This window comes from Arachis hypogaea, chromosome 14 (genome assembly GCF_003086295.3).
Source record: "Arachis hypogaea cultivar Tifrunner chromosome 14, arahy.Tifrunner.gnm2.J5K5, whole genome shotgun sequence".
Taxonomy (NCBI): domain Eukaryota; kingdom Viridiplantae; phylum Streptophyta; class Magnoliopsida; order Fabales; family Fabaceae; genus Arachis; species Arachis hypogaea.
The window spans coordinates 7,347,035-7,366,873 of record NC_092049.1 but is presented as its reverse complement, the minus strand read 5'-3'; the positions used below and the strand labels follow the sequence as shown (position 1 = coordinate 7,366,873).

The window sequence follows — 19,839 nt, the reverse complement described above, 5'->3', positions numbered from 1 at the left end:
GAAGAAGGAGTCCAATCCAAAGTGGTGATTCTTGTGTGTTCGGAGGTGGTCTCGTGTCAAATCCTATCAGGATCCACAACGGAGGTATCGGAGCCGGCTTTATTGGCTCCACCAAGCGGCTGAGATTGCTGGGTCGCGGTCTCCAAGCTCTGTTGATACTCCTCCTGTGTCATACACGAGAGTTATGATTAGGATAATTGTTCAATAATAGGCTTTAAACCAAATAAATTTGAAATTTAAACTCACATAATGGGCTGCCGACCGCTCGTAAGCAAATCTCTTCTTGTTTTCTTTCAAAGTATGAGTATACTTGAAGGTCTCCGCCAGTTTCGCTTCTCGATCTAAAGACTTAGACTACAAATTAACATATCAACCAAACAATGAAATAAACAAACAAATTAAACAATGACAAACAAGTACATATGAAGTAAGAAATCTTATCGAAAGTCAAAAACATAATTTTAATTTTTTCGATTTTCCTAAAAATCTTACTAAAATTTCGATAGAGTCTCCCCTGAAATTCGAATTTAGCCACCCTTGAAGGGTTCCATCTAAGCCAATTATCAACCATTATTTTTCCAGTCAAGCATTTTTCAAATAATTTCAGCAGTAGAAATTAGCAAACAGTTCAATAGTCCAACATTATTTTTCTGCAATCTCAGAACCTAATCTAACCTATTCTAACCTATACTAACCACCTAAATCCACTAAAACTAATTCAAGTAACTACTAAAACAGTAAATTAAACCAACATTTATACCAGTCTGGTCTTCGTCTTTATGAAGGTCACCGACCCACCTGTATAGCTGGACGACCTGAGCAAAGCCCTGTTAGCGACGTTCGTTAGGAGGAGATGCTTGAACCCATCGTTATCTCTGAAGTAAGACTCCAATTCACGCAGGATGTTTGGACGGATCCAGTTCGTTAGGTGGTCTTTTCCCAGACGAACGTCGTGCATCATCTGCTAAAACCACTTGGCAGCGCAGTAGTCAAAGGTCTTCCTGATGATAATGTCGTGTTCTTTAACCCATATGAACTTCAACTGCATAAAGTGATTCACCAAGATTACTTAGTTGGAATGAAATAAAGTTTATACACAATTAAGTAATTCAAGTGAAATTGAGTTCTTATCGCCCACTTTTGAAATCACCGCTCTGTCACACTTCAGTTGGGATCTGCGTGTAGGTCGGCCACACTTAGTCATACATCGACTTAATGACCTCTGTAATCTCCTGTGTGCACCCATTAGGGTTATATAATAAAACCAAGTCTAGAAACATAATTTAGAGTCATTATTGTTTCTGTTCATATAATTGATACTTAGACATCTCACTGTTTTAATTTGTTTGAAATATTTATGTTATATTACAAACCACAATGATACACAAATACATGATCAACTAAAAATAGTAACATATATATACAAATACATGATTAACTAAAAATTATCCTAACCTAACCATCTAAAATCAACTACTACTACAACTAAATCTACCTAAACTAATTACTAACAATCAACTTACTAAATAAAATTAGGATTAACTAATTACCAAAAAAACAACTAACTAACCTGGAATGCAACTAGAACAGAGAAGACATAAATTGACGGTTGGAGCAGCGACGACAGGGCAGCGGCAGTAGAAATAGAAAATAGCGACGGTCTATCCAGCGGCGGTCTCATCACCAACGACGGCAAGTCAGTGCAACAGCGGCGGCAGGACAAGGCAGCGGCAACGACAAGGCAGGGGGCGGCAGCAGGGGAAGAGGTCAGGGGTTTAGAGAGAGAGAAAATGAAATTTCGAAATGAAGGGGAAGAGGTTTGCAATTCGAATTTAGGCATGATTATCGTCGGATTTAACGGCGGATTAATCAAATGATAACGTGCTTTGTATAACCAAAACAGAGCGTTTCACTAAACTATGTTCAGCGTTGTATTTATTCGTCGGTAAATCCGACGGTAACTAGCGCGCCAAAATTTATTTTTCTCCCACCAAATATTACCATCAATGTTACCGTCAAAACATCATCAACTTTAACAGTAATATTTTAGTATGACGAATTTATTTCTATATCCAACGCAAAACTCACCACTAAAGTCTGACGATAATTTCGACCATTCTTAGCATTTTTTTTTGTAGTGATAAAAATATAATATAAAAATTCATCTATATCATTTTAAGATCAATCCATTTAAAAGTCTAACATTATTCATGTATTAGCTATCTCACTTCTATAGTAATAATGTTTAGATTTCATATGAACAAAAATAATAATAACGAGAATTCTAATTTAAGATTTTTATATAAATATATATTCAAAAATTATATTATATATAAATTCAATTTGTGGAAATTTAACATGTCTTTATGGGGGCATTTCCACCTCCCCATTCTTCCTATTGCTAACATTTTCTGTTTATAATCTCAATAAAAAATCAAATTCTAAAAACCTCAATAGAAAGCAATTAAACCAATCCAAAATAATACATACGTACAACTAATTAAAGCCCTCCAAAACCCCTGAAATATTTCAAGCCACGTGGAAGGAAAAATAAAAGATGAAAACATATACACTCAACATATAGTTTTATTCATAATTTAAGATATGCAAAAATAAATATAAATTTCCATCATATATTTATTAAATTGGTGTAGTATTTTAGTTTTATGAATGATTTTGCATTTAAATTATAAGAACTAACCGACCCTTCATGTATTGCCACAAGTCATTATTATAATTTCTTTACACAATAATTTTGACTCATAAGCAAATGATAAAGCCGGAAAAACTAAAATTCGGCATAATTAATGTCTAAATACAATAAGTATATTCAAGAGCTAAAATTTCCTAATTAATTACTATAAATTGCAACTAATAACACCACAAAAACAAAAGCGAACCATGCATTTTAAGTTATTATATATATAATGACAATATATGTTGAAGATATGTATTTTAAATTACGCAATAAAATTGTAAGATTGGAGAGATAAATAAATAAACTCGAAAAAAAAAACATAAAAATTCTTTCAACATGAGATTTCACAGCCTTATTATCCTCTTTCTGTTTGCTCACCTGTCCGCCGTTACGGTTGCCGTCGCAGCCGCCTGGCCGGAGTCAGAATTGCTTGCAACTATGTCTCACGAGAGGGATGTCAAAAGTCCCAAGGTGATTAAGATTGCGAAATTTGCGATCAATGAAGAGAACAAGCGATCAAAAACAAAACTGAAATTGGTGAGAATCCTTAGATGCACGGAGAACGTTTACACAATTGACAACTCTTTCTCCCTGGAGCTGTTGGCCAAACATGGAACCAGGACTACTAAGAAATACTTGGCTCACTTGTTTGAGACCAAGAATTATTGGTTTCGTCCAGCGACAGATGAATTCGAGCTAGAAAGCTTTGAACTTGCCCAATAGAAAATAAATTATAAATATGTGAATGTTGCATATAAACGAATAACGTTTTATTCCTCCATATTTATATTCATGACTTATATTTGTGTCATGTATCCTTATTCGTTTCATGCAATTTTAAACCACCGTATTGCTCAATTTTCTTTGAGAAATGCTAGGGTCATCAACTTTTGTAATTTGTAGCCATCAAATAGTCATTAGTGATGATTTTAATTGTATGAGATTTGTGGTTATATATTAGCCACAATTTAACAAAGTTGCTTGCCCTAAACTTTTCCATTTTCTTTTTCTTTCAAGATCATATCTATGCACGAAACTTTCTCATCAAAGAATATAATCACTGTTCATAAATAATATAAAATTTAATCAAATTCATGTTTATAATTAAAATAAATAGGGTTAAAATTTATAAATAATATAATTAAATTAGATTCATATTAATAAAGAAAATATAAATAAAATTAAAATATAAAAGATTTTGTGATTAACTAGTATTTTTTTTTGTTTAAAATTTTTGGTTATTATACAATAATGAAAATATTTGATTAATTTTTATGCAACATTTTAGGCCATTACTTTGATACTCTATAGAAATTAGAAAGCAAATGACTTCTTCTTATATATTAAATAAATCTCCTTATATATTTTATTAAATTATAGATAATTAACTTATGATGATATCATTTTTTTATGGGATTATAAAATTTGAAAAAATCAGTGTGGTATTAGAGTATTTTTAATGTGTTTTAAAAGATTAATTTTGTCCAAATTTTAAAATAATTGGTTAAAAATATAGCAAAATCTATAGATTATACAATAATAATTTATTCTCTAATTTTGTAAAGGATAATTGAGCAATTGTTAAAATTTTATTATTGATATTCTTGTAAAGCTTTTAGGAGCTGAATCACTAGAAGCTCTAAAGTAGAAAGTCCCCCCACCTGAACAGGTTCATCTATCTATCGCTCAGCAATATGTGGTTAATTAGGAGTTATTATCAATTTCTTAGAACATTTCTTTGTTTTCATTAGGTTATAAACACCTTTATTTCTTCTCTCAAAAGAAATTAGGAAACGTAGATTTTGATGTTTTAGTGGTTATTTTGGACAAGAAAAAATATTAATAACAATTAGGAAACGTATATTTTGTTATTAATTTTTTTAATTTAGGAAAAAATCTAAGTAGATTTTCAAATTAGGAAACGTAGATTTTGTTATTAATTTTGTAGTTTAATATTTTTGTTATTAATATTTTTTCTTGTCCAAAACATTTTCTTATCTCATAAGAATTAATTAAAAAATTAAAATCTTTTGAACAAGAAAAAATATTAATAACAAAAATATTATATTGAATAGAAAACAGTTATTATGAATTAATTAAATGTTTAAATTATCTTTTAATTAATAAAAGAAACAAAAATAATATGTATATATATTATAGATTATAGCATAAAAATTTATAGAAAAGTTTATAGTCAAATTATTTTTATAGAAAAATCGTAAGAGACAAAAGTCTCTATCGACTAAAAAGGTCAAGGTATTCATAGATTCAAAAAAATCATATAATAAGTTTTTTAGTTATTATTTTTATGTGAAATAATTTTTTATTAATAATTAAATTTAATATTATTTAAAACTTAAAAGAATTTAATGTATATACTTTTATATTTAATTAGGTGTTAAGTTTGTTACACAAATAAAAATAATTATTTTCCTATTTTTTATTTAAAAATAATATTTTTTCTCTATGTATATAAAAATATAATTAACTCAATTTTTTTGAAACAATTGAATCTTGATTATAATTATTAATTATAACATTTGTATTTTTTTTAAATTATATGTAATAAATATTTAAAAGAAGGGAAGTGAAAATATAGATTATAATGATAAGAGGTAAAAATTTAAAACTAAATAAAAAATTCAAAAAATATACATATAATAATATCTTTTTCATGTGAAAAATATTACAAATTATTTTTAATTATATTTAATTATAAATTTAATGTATTTTTTATAAATTTATGAATTTATTTGAATTATATTATTTTATTTATTTTTTAGAATAAAAAGGTAAAGAGAGATAGAGAATAAGAGAGAAAGGAGAGAGAAAGATAAAGAAGAAGGATAGAGGGAGTTTGTTGATTTTGGAGAAAAAATTTTATTTTAATTGTAATAAAAGAGTATTTAGTGATATATTTTGATTTGTCAAATTAGTAATATAAAATATAAATTATAAGTTATATATAGAGTGGAAAGTGCGATAGAAAAAAATAGAGAAAGGGAGAGAGATAGATAAGAGAATGTAGCTTGTAGGAATGGAGTTTATTAATTTTGGATAAAGATATTTTCTCTCAATTTTAATGAAAGAATATTATGTGATACATTTTTGTTGTTAAATTAATAATATAATATAGTTAAATTTTAGTTTTAATTTTAAATGCAATTAAAAAATTTAATATTATACATTTTGATTGTCAATAATTTTGTAATTAATCATTAATAATAACATATAAAAGAGATAGAATAGATGAATAAATAAGAGAAATAAAAAAAAGAGAACTCTTTAATTTTAAAAGAAAAAATTTAATTTTAATTATAACAAGAGAGTAATATGCAACAAAATATTAGTAATATACAATAAATAATAGATTCTTAACAATAAAATATCAATTTTGCTAGATAATTGATAAGAGTTTAACCAATAATAAATCAATAAATATTTTTAAAATGTATTATATATTTATTAATTGTTATTAATTATTGATTATTTAAATTTTATTTTTTAAAAAATATAAAATTATTAATTATTAATTACAGTTATTTAAAATTAATTTATTATAAGTTGTTTACCTATATATAGTCTTTCATAAAACATTGGGGCCAAAATTTAATGAGATGCATGCAACAAAATTAACTAAATATAAACCTGAATAGTACTAATTAATGTTCCCACGCAAAGAAGAAGAAAAAAATATAGAGCAATTCCGTTGATGAAGTGATTATTATGACTCTTATTTACATAATTATGACTTTCATGGAAGTGTTAGGGCAAATATACGTTTGTGAACATTCAAAATTGTATCCCATAAACGGATTCAAGAGCCAACAACAAACCTTGTTTTATATATATACATGCATGGCAATTCGCCGTAGCAGCAGCATCAAATTAAAGGAAGGTAGCATGAGAATTTATTGCCATATTATGATGTTCCTCTTCCTCTTAGCTCCTCACTACTGTTACTCCTCCTTCACCGCCGTCACAGAATCGCCGCCTATGCCGTATATGGTTCCTACAGAATTGAACGTGAAGGAACCTCGGGTGATTGAGATGATGAATTTCGCGGTGAAAGAGTACAACAAGAAAGCTAAAGTGAAGCTGAAGCTAGAACAACCCCTTACTTGCCTAGCAGTATCCGCACCCCCGCGTCACAACCTCTACGCCCTTCAGTTCTTGGCCGACGATGGAGTCGAGACTCGCAAGTACGCGGCTCAATTAATTCAGGACTTGCCATCATCCACTTTCTGGCTAGGGCGCTTTGCACGTTAAGTTTTCGTAGCGGATAAAAATTCTCACCGATTAACAATATTAGAATCTTCGTAGATAAAAAAAAATAATAATAATAAGTATTTTATTTATTATTTTTTATGTGAAATAGTTTAATTTTTTAAAAATAATTAACTTTAATATTTATTATTTAAAATTTAAAAGAATTTTATATGTATATTTTTATATTTAATTAGATGTTAAGTCTATTGCACAAATAACAATAATTTATTTTTATACTTGTTATTTAAAAATAATATTTTTGTCTCTTTATGTATATAAAAATATAATTAGATATTAGTATAAAAAAATTTATATTGATAATTATAAAATTAACTCAAAATCAATTTTTTTTAAATAATTGAATCTTGATTCTAATTATTAATTACAATATTAGTATTCTCTTCAAATTATATATAATAAATATTTAAAAAAGGAGAAGTAAAAATATAAATTAAAAAGATAAAAGGTAAAAATTTAAAACTAAATAAAAAAAACTAAAAAAATATAATAATATATTTTTTATGTGAATAATATTATAAAATTATTTTTTAATTATGTTTGATTATAAATTTAATGTATTTTTTTATAGTTTTATGAATTTATTAGAATTATATTATTTTATTAATTTTATTTTTTTAGAATAAAAAGGTAGAAAGAGATAGAGAATGAGAGAAAAAAAGATTAAAAAAAAAAGAAGAGAGGAAGTTTATTATTTTTGGAGAGAAAATTTTTATTTTAATTATAAGGAAAGAATATTTTGTGACATATTTTAATTTGTCAAATTAGTAATACACTACTAAAAAACTAGTTATTACAGACGGATATTTCCGACGGATTTTATCCCACGGAAATACAGATGGAATTTCAGAGAGATTTTTTTGTCGGAAAACCAAAAAAATGAATTAGCATAAATTACAGACAGAAAAGAGAATCCGTCTATAATTCTGTCGGAAAAATTAATTTTTTTCCGTGAGAAATAGTTACAGACGGAAAATCCGTCTGTAATTAAATAAACAAAAATACTGCGCTTTATTAAATTATTACAGACGGATTTTCCGTCTGTAATTTAAAATTTTCCGCCGGAAAAAAAAACTAAATCTAATCTACCCCGTCTCTGTCTCGAGCTCCAGCTCCAGCTCCATTCACAAATAACTTTTGACTCAATTCACAGAGCACTCCATGAAGATGAACAATTAACCCTAGCTAACCATAACTCTCCCTGTCTTCATTATGCCTCACTGTACCCTAACTCTCTCTTCATTGTGCCTCACTGTACCCTAACCACGACGAAGAGCCCCTAACAGCACTCTGCAAGAACGTCGCCGGTCGCCGGCGCTCGCAATGCCTCCGTCGAAGAACCCCTAACCGCGATGAAGAACCCCTAACCCTCCTTTGGGTTTCTTCGCTCTTCTCTCGCCACTCTCACCCTCAAGCTCACTGAGTCTCACCTCTCTCGCGGCTGGTCTCACCGTCGACCTCTCTCTAGCTCTCCGGTATATCGCTTCTCTCGCGGGCGTTTCAGACTCAAGGTCGTCGCGCTCTGTTTCCGTCGCTGCTCTGTCACCGTCGCTGCTCTATCGCGCTCTGTCGCAAGCGAATCGGTGGAATTCGAACCGATCCCAATCGGTTCCTGCTCCAAAGAGAACCAGAGCATCTACCAGCAGTTGTTTAAATTACGCCGATTTAGGTATGCATTGTTTAAATTACGCCAATAAACTTTATGGCTCAATTTTTCTACGCCAGTTTTAGCTAGATTTATCATACTTTGCTTGGCTCAATTGTTTAATGGTTCCAACTATTATATAAAGCAAAACAAAAAGTATACAAAATTAATGGAAGCAGAAAAGCTTGATTGAAGACACTGTGATAGTCAAGTTCAAATAAAGAGAATGTGACTAATAATGAATAAATTAAAGTTGCATGATATTTCGTTAAATGTTAAAATATTTTTTAAATATATATATAAGGCAATTTTGAACTATATAGTTTGCACATTTGTTTGAACTTCTGCAGCAAAGCATTGCCGTATGGAGTTACTCATGCATCAAAGGTTAGTGGCTTGCCCATGGTTTATTTATCTGCAATCATCTTGTTTCCTTTTTTTTTCCTGATCTGTTTTTCTATTTCAGGCTCTAGAACCTGCTACTCTTGTTCCTCTTCAGCTTTTAAAGTCAAGTGGAACCAAATGCATAATGGTAAGTGTACTTAAAAAGGCTTTTGAACTTCTGCTATAAGGTAAGAGGTTATACTGGCATTTGCAAATTATCTAAGGTTGGTGACCCAAAGCAACTTTCTGCAACTGTCCTCTCAAATGTTGCGAGTAAATATCTTTACGAGTGCAGCATGTTTGAACGTTTACAAAGGGCAGGGCATCCTGTTATCATGCTTACTAAGCAGGTACATAGTTTGCTACTGGATCTGATTTGAAGTCTTTTTGTTTTTAAGGTTTAGGGTTTATCCGTTTAGTTTGCCTTGTTTGACTGAATAATCAATTCAGCACAATTCTTATTTACTGTTGAGAAGGATTGAGTAGAGATATAAAAAGGATTGAGTAGAATATGTGTGGTGCATTGCTATATTATGAAATTGATGCTGATTATTTCTACACTAACTGTAAAAGTGGAATCCATCCCATATGGAATATGCATTTTGTCTATTTGGTGAATCTTGGAGTGTACTGAATGTGGATTTTCAGCTGTTTCTTTTGATTAGTTGCAAAATTTTTGAAGAAAGTAAAGGTTGTTTTTCTGAAATAAAATGCTTGAATTTGAAGGAGAAATTTCAATCTTCAAACTTGGTTTTTATCTCTTTATCACTTATTCTTTTTATTAGGGAGTCATGTTGATGGATATGAAGAGGGATTTGAGAATCCTTCAACATCTCTATGTCCAATCTTTTCCAAGACCAAATTGCTAATATATGCGTTTGTTGCAGAGAACTACTTTGCTTGGCTTCTCAAAGTCTTGCGCCTCTGTTCTAACATTGACCTTCTTCTATTCTGTTTCCTTCTTGTTCTGACTGTGAGTTTCCTTTGCAACCGTAACTGTAACATTAATTTTAACTATGTGATGGTTCTTGTGATCCATAACAATAACATATCATTTTTGTTGTCAAAAGGTTATTTTTTCTATTTCTGGAAGCTCCCCATGTCGCCAAAATCCTGAGGTATGTCTCTCTTGTTAAATTTTGAAACGCCAATCATTAATTTACAAATTTCAGTTTTGAGATCATGAGTTGGCGCTTCTCTCTACTTCCTTAGCTTGCTGAATTTTTAGAAACTTAAGATGGATCCCCCTGAAGGGAAGTATAGTTGATAATCAGTGAATTTAACTCCGCTTTAACTCAGCCTCGGTGCATGTGTGTGTACTTTTTTTGTTACAGATGTTTGTATTGTTGGTGTTGCAAGGACTCCAATGGGGGATCTACTTGGCAACCTATCATCTCTATCAGCAACACAACTAGGCTCAATTGTTATCAACTAGGCTCAATTGTTGCAGCTACCATGCTTGCAGTACATTGTAGAAGCAAGGTTTTCTTTTCATTCATGAATTGCCAAAATTATACACTTCTACTGTGTTCAAATAATTTTCTTGTGGTATTTCAGTAGATACTTAACACTTTGGTCTCTTACAGGTTGAAGTTTCTGGTGGAAGAGGGAAACCCTCTAGAATAGTTGATAAAGATGAAGGATTGGGGAAGGTAAGCAGATCACAGTATGTAATTACATGTGTTAACTTATCTCTATAGGACATAGTGGTAGATATTAGGATTACATTGTAATGCCATGTGTATGCGCATCTATAGTATAATGTACTAACCAGAGTTGCTGATAAAGGAGAGTTTATTAGAATTTAGAGTTTCTTTTACTTTACTATTTTTCCCCTTTTTTCTTTTGTGGTATCTCCTGCCTCTATTGGTATAACTAGATAAATTTGTCACCAAATTTACGTCAGTTCGATAATAAAAAAAAACTTACATATTTATTGGAATGCTTTTGTGTATTTGTTTTTTATTATTTTGTTATTTTGTACAAAATTAGTAATTGCTGGAACTTTATGCAGTTCATATGCTAAATATTCACTGATATAGAATAATAAACGTAGGTCCCTCCGGTGGAGTTATTTCCCAACTGTCTTGTGCAACAAAAAGTTCTTCATCCATTCCGGAAGCAAGGGAAGTAACTTTATTTTCCCTTGTTCATTTTCCTTGTTTTGTCTGTTTAACTTCTCCGAAATTCAGGTCTTATTCTTATTACTGCAGTAGGTTGGTGGAACTATTTTGTCTGCAAAACTTGCAAAAGAGAGAGGATAGGCCATTAACGTAGGAAGAGGATTTCATCACTGCTCTGCAGAAAAAGGAGGTGGATTTCATCTCTTTGAGCAGTTTGATGGTAAGTGTATGGTTTCATTGCATAGCAAAATTGGTTGCAAAAAAGCAGTAAAATTATTTTATTATTGGCATTCTGACGTGTGTGTCCATTAGCAATCTGGTTTCAGAACTCTACTCTTTACCATTTTAGCATGTTTCATACCTCCCACCATATTCAACCTGTTCCTGCCACATTGTTTCATTATGTATATAACTAGTATGTTTTATCACTAGTTAATATATATAACATGTTCCTCCCACCATTGGAGTTTATTCTCACTGAATCGATTTTGTTTTATTTGTGGCTATTTGTTCTTGTAGATCGTTTGAGGGGACTTGCTCTACTCATGGTGCCATCAGAAATGATTTCACTGACTTGACGTAAGCTTACATTGCATTGCTTTTCAATCTGCTCTCTTTACATTAGTTTCGGAACTTTGCACGGAACCTGTTTGTGATAATGCTCTTTTGTATTCGTTACTGAAATTCTTAATTGCTATTTATCATTTGATAATTAAGTTAAAAGATGCACTGGCATTGATATTGATTTTATCATTTTATGGTTCTGAAGCCTCATGATTGATTTTTGGTTGTTTTAGCTCCCCTCATACTTGGTATCCACAGGCCAGAAGGAAACATCGCAGGATTATCCTGCATGTTGGTCCCACAAATAGTGGTAAAACGCATCAGGCTTTGAGTCAAGTGATTCTGGTAACTCCATTTTTACAGTGTAGGATGATAGCCAAGAAAGAGGGAGGATGAGAGCTTTGTAAATGGGTTAAGTATTTTTGCGCTATGCATGTTTTCCAGTTTTGTGATATATATATACAGTAGATACCAACATCTAAAATATTATGCAGGTTTTCCAGGTTTTCCAGTTTTCCAGGTTAAGTATTATGCAGGAGATTTCTTCATTAGTAAAACACGATTTTGGGTTCATTTTTCTCATTTCTGTATGTTCATTGAAAGGACAGATTAGGGTGACAGAGATTAGAATAGTAAAAATGGATTCATTCTTAGGCCCAGTTTGGGTAACTAACTTAATTAAGCTCCTTTTGATAAAATAACTTAAATAATAAATGACTCTGTTAAAAGTAACTTATAAATAAGTTATTTTGTGTTTGGATTTTTAACTCTAAAAGTGCTTATTTTAAAGAAATGTAATGAAAAGTAGAAGTATTATGAGAGAAGTCATTTTTTTTAACTTCTCTATAAGCTCCAAAATAGCTTCTTAGAAAGTTGCAATTTGGTTTTGAAAATTGCACCCGACATTAATACTATTACTTTTCATAAGTCAAAAGTTAAAAAAAGCTACTTCTAGAGTTTCCCAAATGGGCCCTTAATCTTACAAGCCACCTTTTTTGCAGTGCATTTATGATTGGAGGTAGGAAACTAATAACCAATGCACATTGTGTGGAACATGATACACAGGTAATTTCCTTAAGGGTCCTATTTTCTCCAGGATGTAGATCCTACAATATAAATTTTATTAATAAATTATATTATGTTCATAGATCTTAGAATTAGTTGCCGAAAGGTTATAAATAGCTACCAACTTTTTTATTGTTGTGGTTTATTGCAGGTTAAAGTTAAGAGAAGAGGGGATGATACAAAATACGTGGCTAAAGTGTGTCTCTATGAAGGTCTTGTCCTTTTTTCATTAAAAAATGAGTATTATGTGAAGAGCAGTTTGCTTAAATATCTCATATAGTAGTGAGTAAGGACATTAAGAAGTATTAGTGAATAAGTCACTAAAATTGTATTATTGCAGGTAAAATTTGATATATCTGAGGTTTACTTGTAAGCTATACCTTGCTTTTAAACTTGGAGTGAATTCATTGTAAAGTGTAAGTTTTGCATGTTTGCTTAGAAGGATATATAGCTTCTAACTCATGACATGTTCATATAGTTACTTTACTCTCAGTGAATGAACTGTACAGGTTTTAGCCAGAGGTGTTGATTGTGATATAGCTTTGCTTTCAGTAGAAAGTGATGAATTATGGAGAGATGTGGAACCTCTCAGATTAGGACGATTGTCGCATCTTCAGGTTTGAAATAGCTTTCTTTTTATTTTTTCCCTTTTTTTTAATTTGAAAATTCTCAGTGTTTCAATGGAAAATGTTAAAAGAATATATACCATATAATTTGTAATAGAATATATTTCTATTTGCATGCTGATCAACTGAAATTTCTGTATACTTGTCTTGTAACTTATAGGATTCTGTTACTGTGGTGGGATATCCTCCCTTCTAGCTGATGGTTTAGCTGTTGCTGTACAGGTACTGCCAATATACCATATATTATTATTAGTTACTTATTATAGAAACTTAAAGCACATATATATTTACAAAAAATTGAAAGGAGTATCTAATAATAATTTTGGTTGGGTGACAGGCAATTCTAGCATGTGCCTTTGCTGAGAAAAATTTTGACAAAGTAACGGCTGAAGGATCAAAAGGAGAGGAAAAAGCAGGAAATTAGGACTCATAATGCTCAGTTGCATGCTGCAGTATCTGTGGCAGGCATAGTTGCTGCCGTTGCGGCCATTGCAGCTTCAATAGAGTGTACATTGTAGAATCAATAGAGTGTACATAGCAGCCATAAGAAAGTGTACATAGCTGCCATAAAGTTCTACACTTACCATATGAGTGGTCTCTAGCTTAGCTTGCATTGTTCAAGGAATTTTAGAAAATTCTAAGGATACTACTCTACTAATGTTTGTGAGACATGAATGTAATTTTCACTCCATATGGATGTACAAGTGTATATTATTGAATAAGTAGAGTTATATGCAAAGAAATATTATATAGATAATCTATTTTTCATATATCTCAAAGAAGAAAAAAATAATATATAATTTATTTGAGTTGAGTTGAGTTTTTTTATATTTATTTTATATGAAAACAAGTTTATTTTGCAATTAGAAAAATAAAAAAATTATATTTTACCTTATTGACGGATTTACAGACGGATTTTCTGTCTGTAATCAGAACGTGGGATGATTTTCCAAAGTTCAAATTACAGACGGAAAATCCGTCGGAAAATCTGTCTGTAATTACAGACGGAAAATCCGTCTGAAAATCCGTCTGTAATTACAGACAGAAAATCCGTCGAAAAATCCGTCTGTAATTACATACGGAAAATCCGTCTGAAAATTCGTCTGTAATTACAGACGGAAAATCCGTCGGAAAGTTCGTCGCTTTTGGGAAATGGATAAAAAATTTACAGAGGGAAAATCCGTCGGTAACTGGTAAAAATCCGTCTGTAATTTTCCGACGGAAAATAAATCCGTCGGTAAATAATTTCCGACGGGGCTTTTACAGAGGGACAAAATCCGTCGGTAACCAAAAATCCGTCTGTAATAAAGACCGAATCCGTCTGTAAATCTGTCTGTATTAATCCATTTTCTAGTTGTGATAAAATATAAATTATAAGTTATATATAGAGTGAGAAGTGTGATAGAAAGAAATAAAGAAGGGGAGAGAGATAAATAAGAGGATGTTGAAAAAGAATTTATTAATTTTTGAGAAAAATATTTTCACTCAATTTTATTGAGAAAGTGTTATATGACATATTTTTGTTGTTAAATTAGTAATATAATATAGCTATATTTTAATTTTAGTTTTAATTTTAATTTAATTTTAGTTGCAACTAGAGAATGTAATATTACATATTTTGATGGTCAATTTTATAATTAGTCATTAGTAATAACATATAAGAGAGATAGAATAGGTAGTGAAGAAATAAGAGAGACAGATAAAGGAAGAAAACTTTTTAATTTTAAAGGGTAAAATTTGATTTTAATTACAATAAAAAAGTAATATATAGCACATAATTTTAGTTATAAAATTAATAATATATGATAGATAATAGATTCTTAATAATAAAATAAACAAAGACTCAAATAAAAATATTTAAAATATCTTTTAATAAAGACGTTTGATATTGTCTATTAAATAAATAGTCATATATTAAATTTTTGTCACGTCGCATATAGATTAAAGTGTTGTCATTATTAAAAAATATTATTATATTCTTGAAATTTTTACTTTAGTTTTAATGCAAATTTTTAATTTATTTAAAATTTAAATTTTTAACAAAGGATTTATTAGTGAATTGTTTTATCTTTTTATTATTTTTTATAAATTTTATAATATTATTTCTCTGCTTCTATTTTATTATTATTTTGATATTTTTTATTTTTTTGCAAATTTAACAATTCTTATTACTAATTATTTTATTTTTAGTCTGATAATTTTTATTCATTTTTGAATTTCTTAAACAAAATTTATTGTAAAATTGAAATTTTGAAAAAAAATCTTTTGTTTTAATTTAAAAAATTTAATATCATTTGAATTAATATTATTTAGAATCATTAATTTTGATATATTAATTTGGATAATTTAATTATTTATTCTCTTAAAATTTTTAATTTACTTATTAATTTAATTTTATTCATAATTTATATTTTTTATTATTAACCCATATTTCTTGAAACACATATTTTAAATGCGGTCAAATAAATAATTTAAAAAAATATATTTTTACCATATAAATTTTTATATGGGTGGTGACTAATAAAATATTGGTGTCAAAATTTAAGATGAATGCAACAAAATTATAAACTAAATATAAACTTCTTGAATAGTACTAATGTCGAATTTTTTATTTTAATAAATAAAATAAATATAATAATTATTGAATTAAATAATTTTATAATTTATTACCAAAATTCGTCAGTCTTTCTTATCTCGTTTATACTGTAAATGAGATAATTTTACACGTATCTCGTTTACAGTATAAACGAGATAAGATACGTGGACGTGATATGTGTATATCTCGTTTACACTGTAAACGAGATATGTGTAAAATTATCTTGTTCATAGTGTAAACGAGATACATGCAAATGTATCTTGTTTACAGTGTAAATGAGATACATATAGTGAGACAATTTTTCAGCAGCTATAAAAGGATGTGTAACTCTTGGCATTCTCCACATACATTTTATATCTTCTTCTGTCCTATTTTTTCACAAAAAGAAAGCAACAATGGCCATTAATAGCGTATACATAGTTGTGTGTGTTTACCCCATTTATCGTATGAGAAATTATGACAATAGGGTGATATTTGAGTGTTAGAATTCGATACTGTTGCACACTCTGCGTATGAATTCGTTGTCTGAGTTGAGGAGTTTAATTTTGAGCAACCTTGGTGGCACAGAAACGAAGAAGGTCAGAAGGGTGGGGTATAGGTTGCTGGCATCGTTGGGTAATGGAGTTTTCTTATTTCGGCTATTTCGGCTTCTAGGGGACGAGCATGTGCGACTCATGTTTGACATCCGTGGTAGCATCATGGCGGAACAAGTGATGGAGCTTTCCGCTGAGATTGAAGATGTTGGTGGTGGTGGTTCTGTACACTCAACCTATGTACAGGACGACCAACCTCTCGCACCACCACCCATTTATGTCGCCATTCCAGTGGAGGACAGGAAGATGGGTAAGGAAGACTCCGACGAAAAGTACGTTGTCGATAGTGCTGATAGTGATTCTTTTGAAGGGGGTGATGAGGAGGAGTTTGTACCGGCGGAGATGCCCGCCGGGACAGCGGTGCGCTGTGTTTTACCTCCCCCACCCAATTCCGGCGCTATCAGATGTACTAAGTCACTATCATACATTGGATATGGACGCTATACATGAGAGAACTCTGTTTTCCAACACGGAGAAAGAGGATTACAACCTAGACGGTGGGGGTAGAGTTTTGGGTTGGTCACAAATTCAAATGTTGAGATGCAGTGATACAGGGTGTGAAGAACTACAATATTCGCAGGAGTGCTGAGTATCGGGTGATCGAATCGAACCGATTACAGTACCATGTGCAATGTTGTCAAGCTGCAAATGACTGTCCATGGAGTTTCCGTATTGCCTTTTGACAGAACCTCAGATACTGGTGAGTTCAAGTTTAATTGAGGCGTACTTACTCATAGGGGTGTTCGCGGTGCGGTTTGGTTCGGTTTTTGAGAAAAAAGTCATCCGATCCGATCGTCTAATTAAATTGCGGTTCGGTTTGGTTCAGTTTTTTTATCAAGGCCATCCGAACCAAACCAAACCAATTAAAATCGGTTTGATTTGGTTTGGTTTGTTCGGCTTTTTCAATCAATTCAAAAAAAATACTACCATACTATTTCACAAAGTCATAACATTGAAATCGACAAACACAAATACACAATAGCTAACAAAGTCTAGATCTAATAAAATTTAACGACAAAAGGAATTCAAATACGACAATTACAGAAGTTTAATAGTTCAACAGTCAACACAACTGAAAATAAAAATAAATTGTCATTAAAAGATAGCAAAGTTATGGTGTCTTCTCCAACAAAACAGCTAAACTTCTTATGCAAACTAACTTGAAATAAAAAAAATAGTTACATAATAATAATAATAATAATAATAATAATAATAATAATAATAATAATAATAATAATAATAATAATAAACAGTTATGCATCTATTCTCTACTCTAAAGTTGAATTGGCATTGGTACTCTGTATAAGAGTGAGGGTACAAGTCCAATATCTATAGCTCCAGTGACATCATAATATACATATACCAGAATGATCAAAATTCAAAAGTATCGGTGCCAATAAAATTAATCTTAGGAAACAGCTACATGAAATGAAACCATGGTGATAGTAGTATATATGTATCATCCAATGAAATAATGAGAAATACGTTTGATAAAAGTATGATAATTAATTAAGCACCGCAAGACATCACTATGTGATTGGAACTTTATATCCCCAGAGTATATTTCTGCAATTTTATCTATGTTCATACCATGAAGAAAATAAGCAATAAGGTATACATTCGTTCACATTATGGAAGAAGAAAAATGAAACAAATATGGATGTTAAAGGGTGAAAAGTTGCTAAAATCCTCAACGCAAGATCAGCAAAAGAAGTATGAAACTCTGCTTTTAATTGGAAGTGGAGGATATGGATAAGCAAAGAGCAAGAGGAAAGTGGTCAAGGCAGCCCAAAAAGCTATTCCTGCAACAAAATTAGGAAGGTGACAATTGTGTTGGAGCAATTCAAGTACAGAATATGTAATTGGGGGCATAAATTTTTATTTTCTTTCAATAGACATATCTTTTAATCCTAAACTCTTCATTTTCAACTGCAAAGAATATAAATCAAACTCTTCTTTACTATTTTATTGTGCAATCATTTTATGATGAGAAGATGCTTATATAAAAAGAGCCAATTGAATTATGAGTTATGATACACTAAGAAGCCTTCATTTCTATTATACTTCTACTCAAAAGGCATGCCTTAGTTCCCTTTTTGTTATCATGAGTCAATAACCAGCAATACCAAATTAACAAGAATAAACTGAACAATAAACTGATCTCAATAAACTGAACAATAAATTAATAACCAGCAAACAATAATTTAACTAGCAACAATAATCAATAACCAAGTCAGCAAACAATTCAACAAATAGAACAAAATCAGCAAGTCAGCATCAATAACCAGCAACAATAATTTAACCAGCAACAATACCTAACAAAATAAATCAATAACCATCAATAACCAGAGGGTTGTGGCTCTGCTACTGCTGGGTGCGAGGGAGGAGGGTCGGGCTCTGCTACTGCTGGCGCTGGGTGCGAGGGATGAGGGTCGTGCTCTGCTAAAGCTGGCGCTGGGTGTGAGGGATGAGGGTCATGCTCTGCTAGACTGCTACTGCTGTGTGCGAGGGTCGTACATGCTGTGGCTGGGGCTTCGTGGTGCTCTGTTCGCGAAGAACGTGGTGGCAGGCTGGGAGGAACGTGGGTTCGCCACCGTGAGAGGAGAGCGCCATTGCAAAGAGGAGAGCGCGACCGTGAGAGGAGAGCATGACTATGAGAGGCTGAGACTGAGAGCTTTGGATTGGGGGTGGGAGGCGTAGGGTTAGGGCTCACTGCTGCTCAGGAATCGCGCTCAAGGGAATTGGGGTTGGTTTTTTAGGGTTTTTTTTACTTTACCGGTTCGGTTCAGTTCGGTTAGGGTTTTCCTGGTCAGAACTGAAAACCGAACCGCACCGCAAAAAAAAACTGCAAAACACATTTTTTTGATTTTTTCGATTTTCGGTTTTCAGTTTTTTCGGTTCGGTTTGTCGGTTTAGTTCGGTCCGGATCGGTTTTGAACACCCCTACTTACTCATTTATGGTTGCCATATGTTACGTAGTTTTAAACTATGGCTGAACCATGGCTGTTTTATTTCGTTAGGGAGGTCCGGAGGGTTGGTGGAACACACACTTGTTTAGCACCCGCCATGTCTCAGGACCATCGACAATTGGATAGCAGTCTCATCTGCAAGGTCATATTGCCGTTGATACAGTCCAACCCCTCTGTCAGCTTCCCTGTCCTGTAAGGTGCAGTTTGATAGAGCTATCACTTCAAACTCTCCTACATAAATGTGTGGATGGTGAAGCAGAAGGAAATTGCTCAAATCTACAGGGATTGG

General features: G+C 31.4%; 3 long non-coding RNA genes across 3 annotated transcripts; 2 read left to right on the top strand and 1 right to left on the bottom strand.

Annotated features, from left to right (window-relative positions):
- Nucleotides 1-6,394: 6,394 nt before the first annotated feature.
- On the bottom strand, nucleotides 6,395-6,978 carry LOC140178803 (uncharacterized). The gene is made up of 2 exons (XR_011871730.1): nucleotides 6,820-6,978; nucleotides 6,395-6,710 (listed from the first exon to the last, which is right to left on the bottom strand). It is a non-coding gene; the product is annotated as an uncharacterized lncRNA (long non-coding RNA).
- A 1,767-nt stretch (nucleotides 6,979-8,745) lies between these two features.
- On the top strand, nucleotides 8,746-9,349 carry LOC114925173 (uncharacterized). The gene is made up of 3 exons (XR_003813833.2): nucleotides 8,746-9,017; nucleotides 9,097-9,162; nucleotides 9,239-9,349. It is a non-coding gene; the product is annotated as an uncharacterized lncRNA (long non-coding RNA).
- Nucleotides 9,350-9,842: 493 nt separating this feature from the next.
- On the top strand, nucleotides 9,843-10,833 carry LOC112741299 (uncharacterized). The gene is made up of 4 exons (XR_003813832.2): nucleotides 9,843-9,987; nucleotides 10,085-10,132; nucleotides 10,349-10,496; nucleotides 10,601-10,833. It is a non-coding gene; the product is annotated as an uncharacterized lncRNA (long non-coding RNA).
- Nucleotides 10,834-19,839: the final 9,006 nt, after the last annotated feature.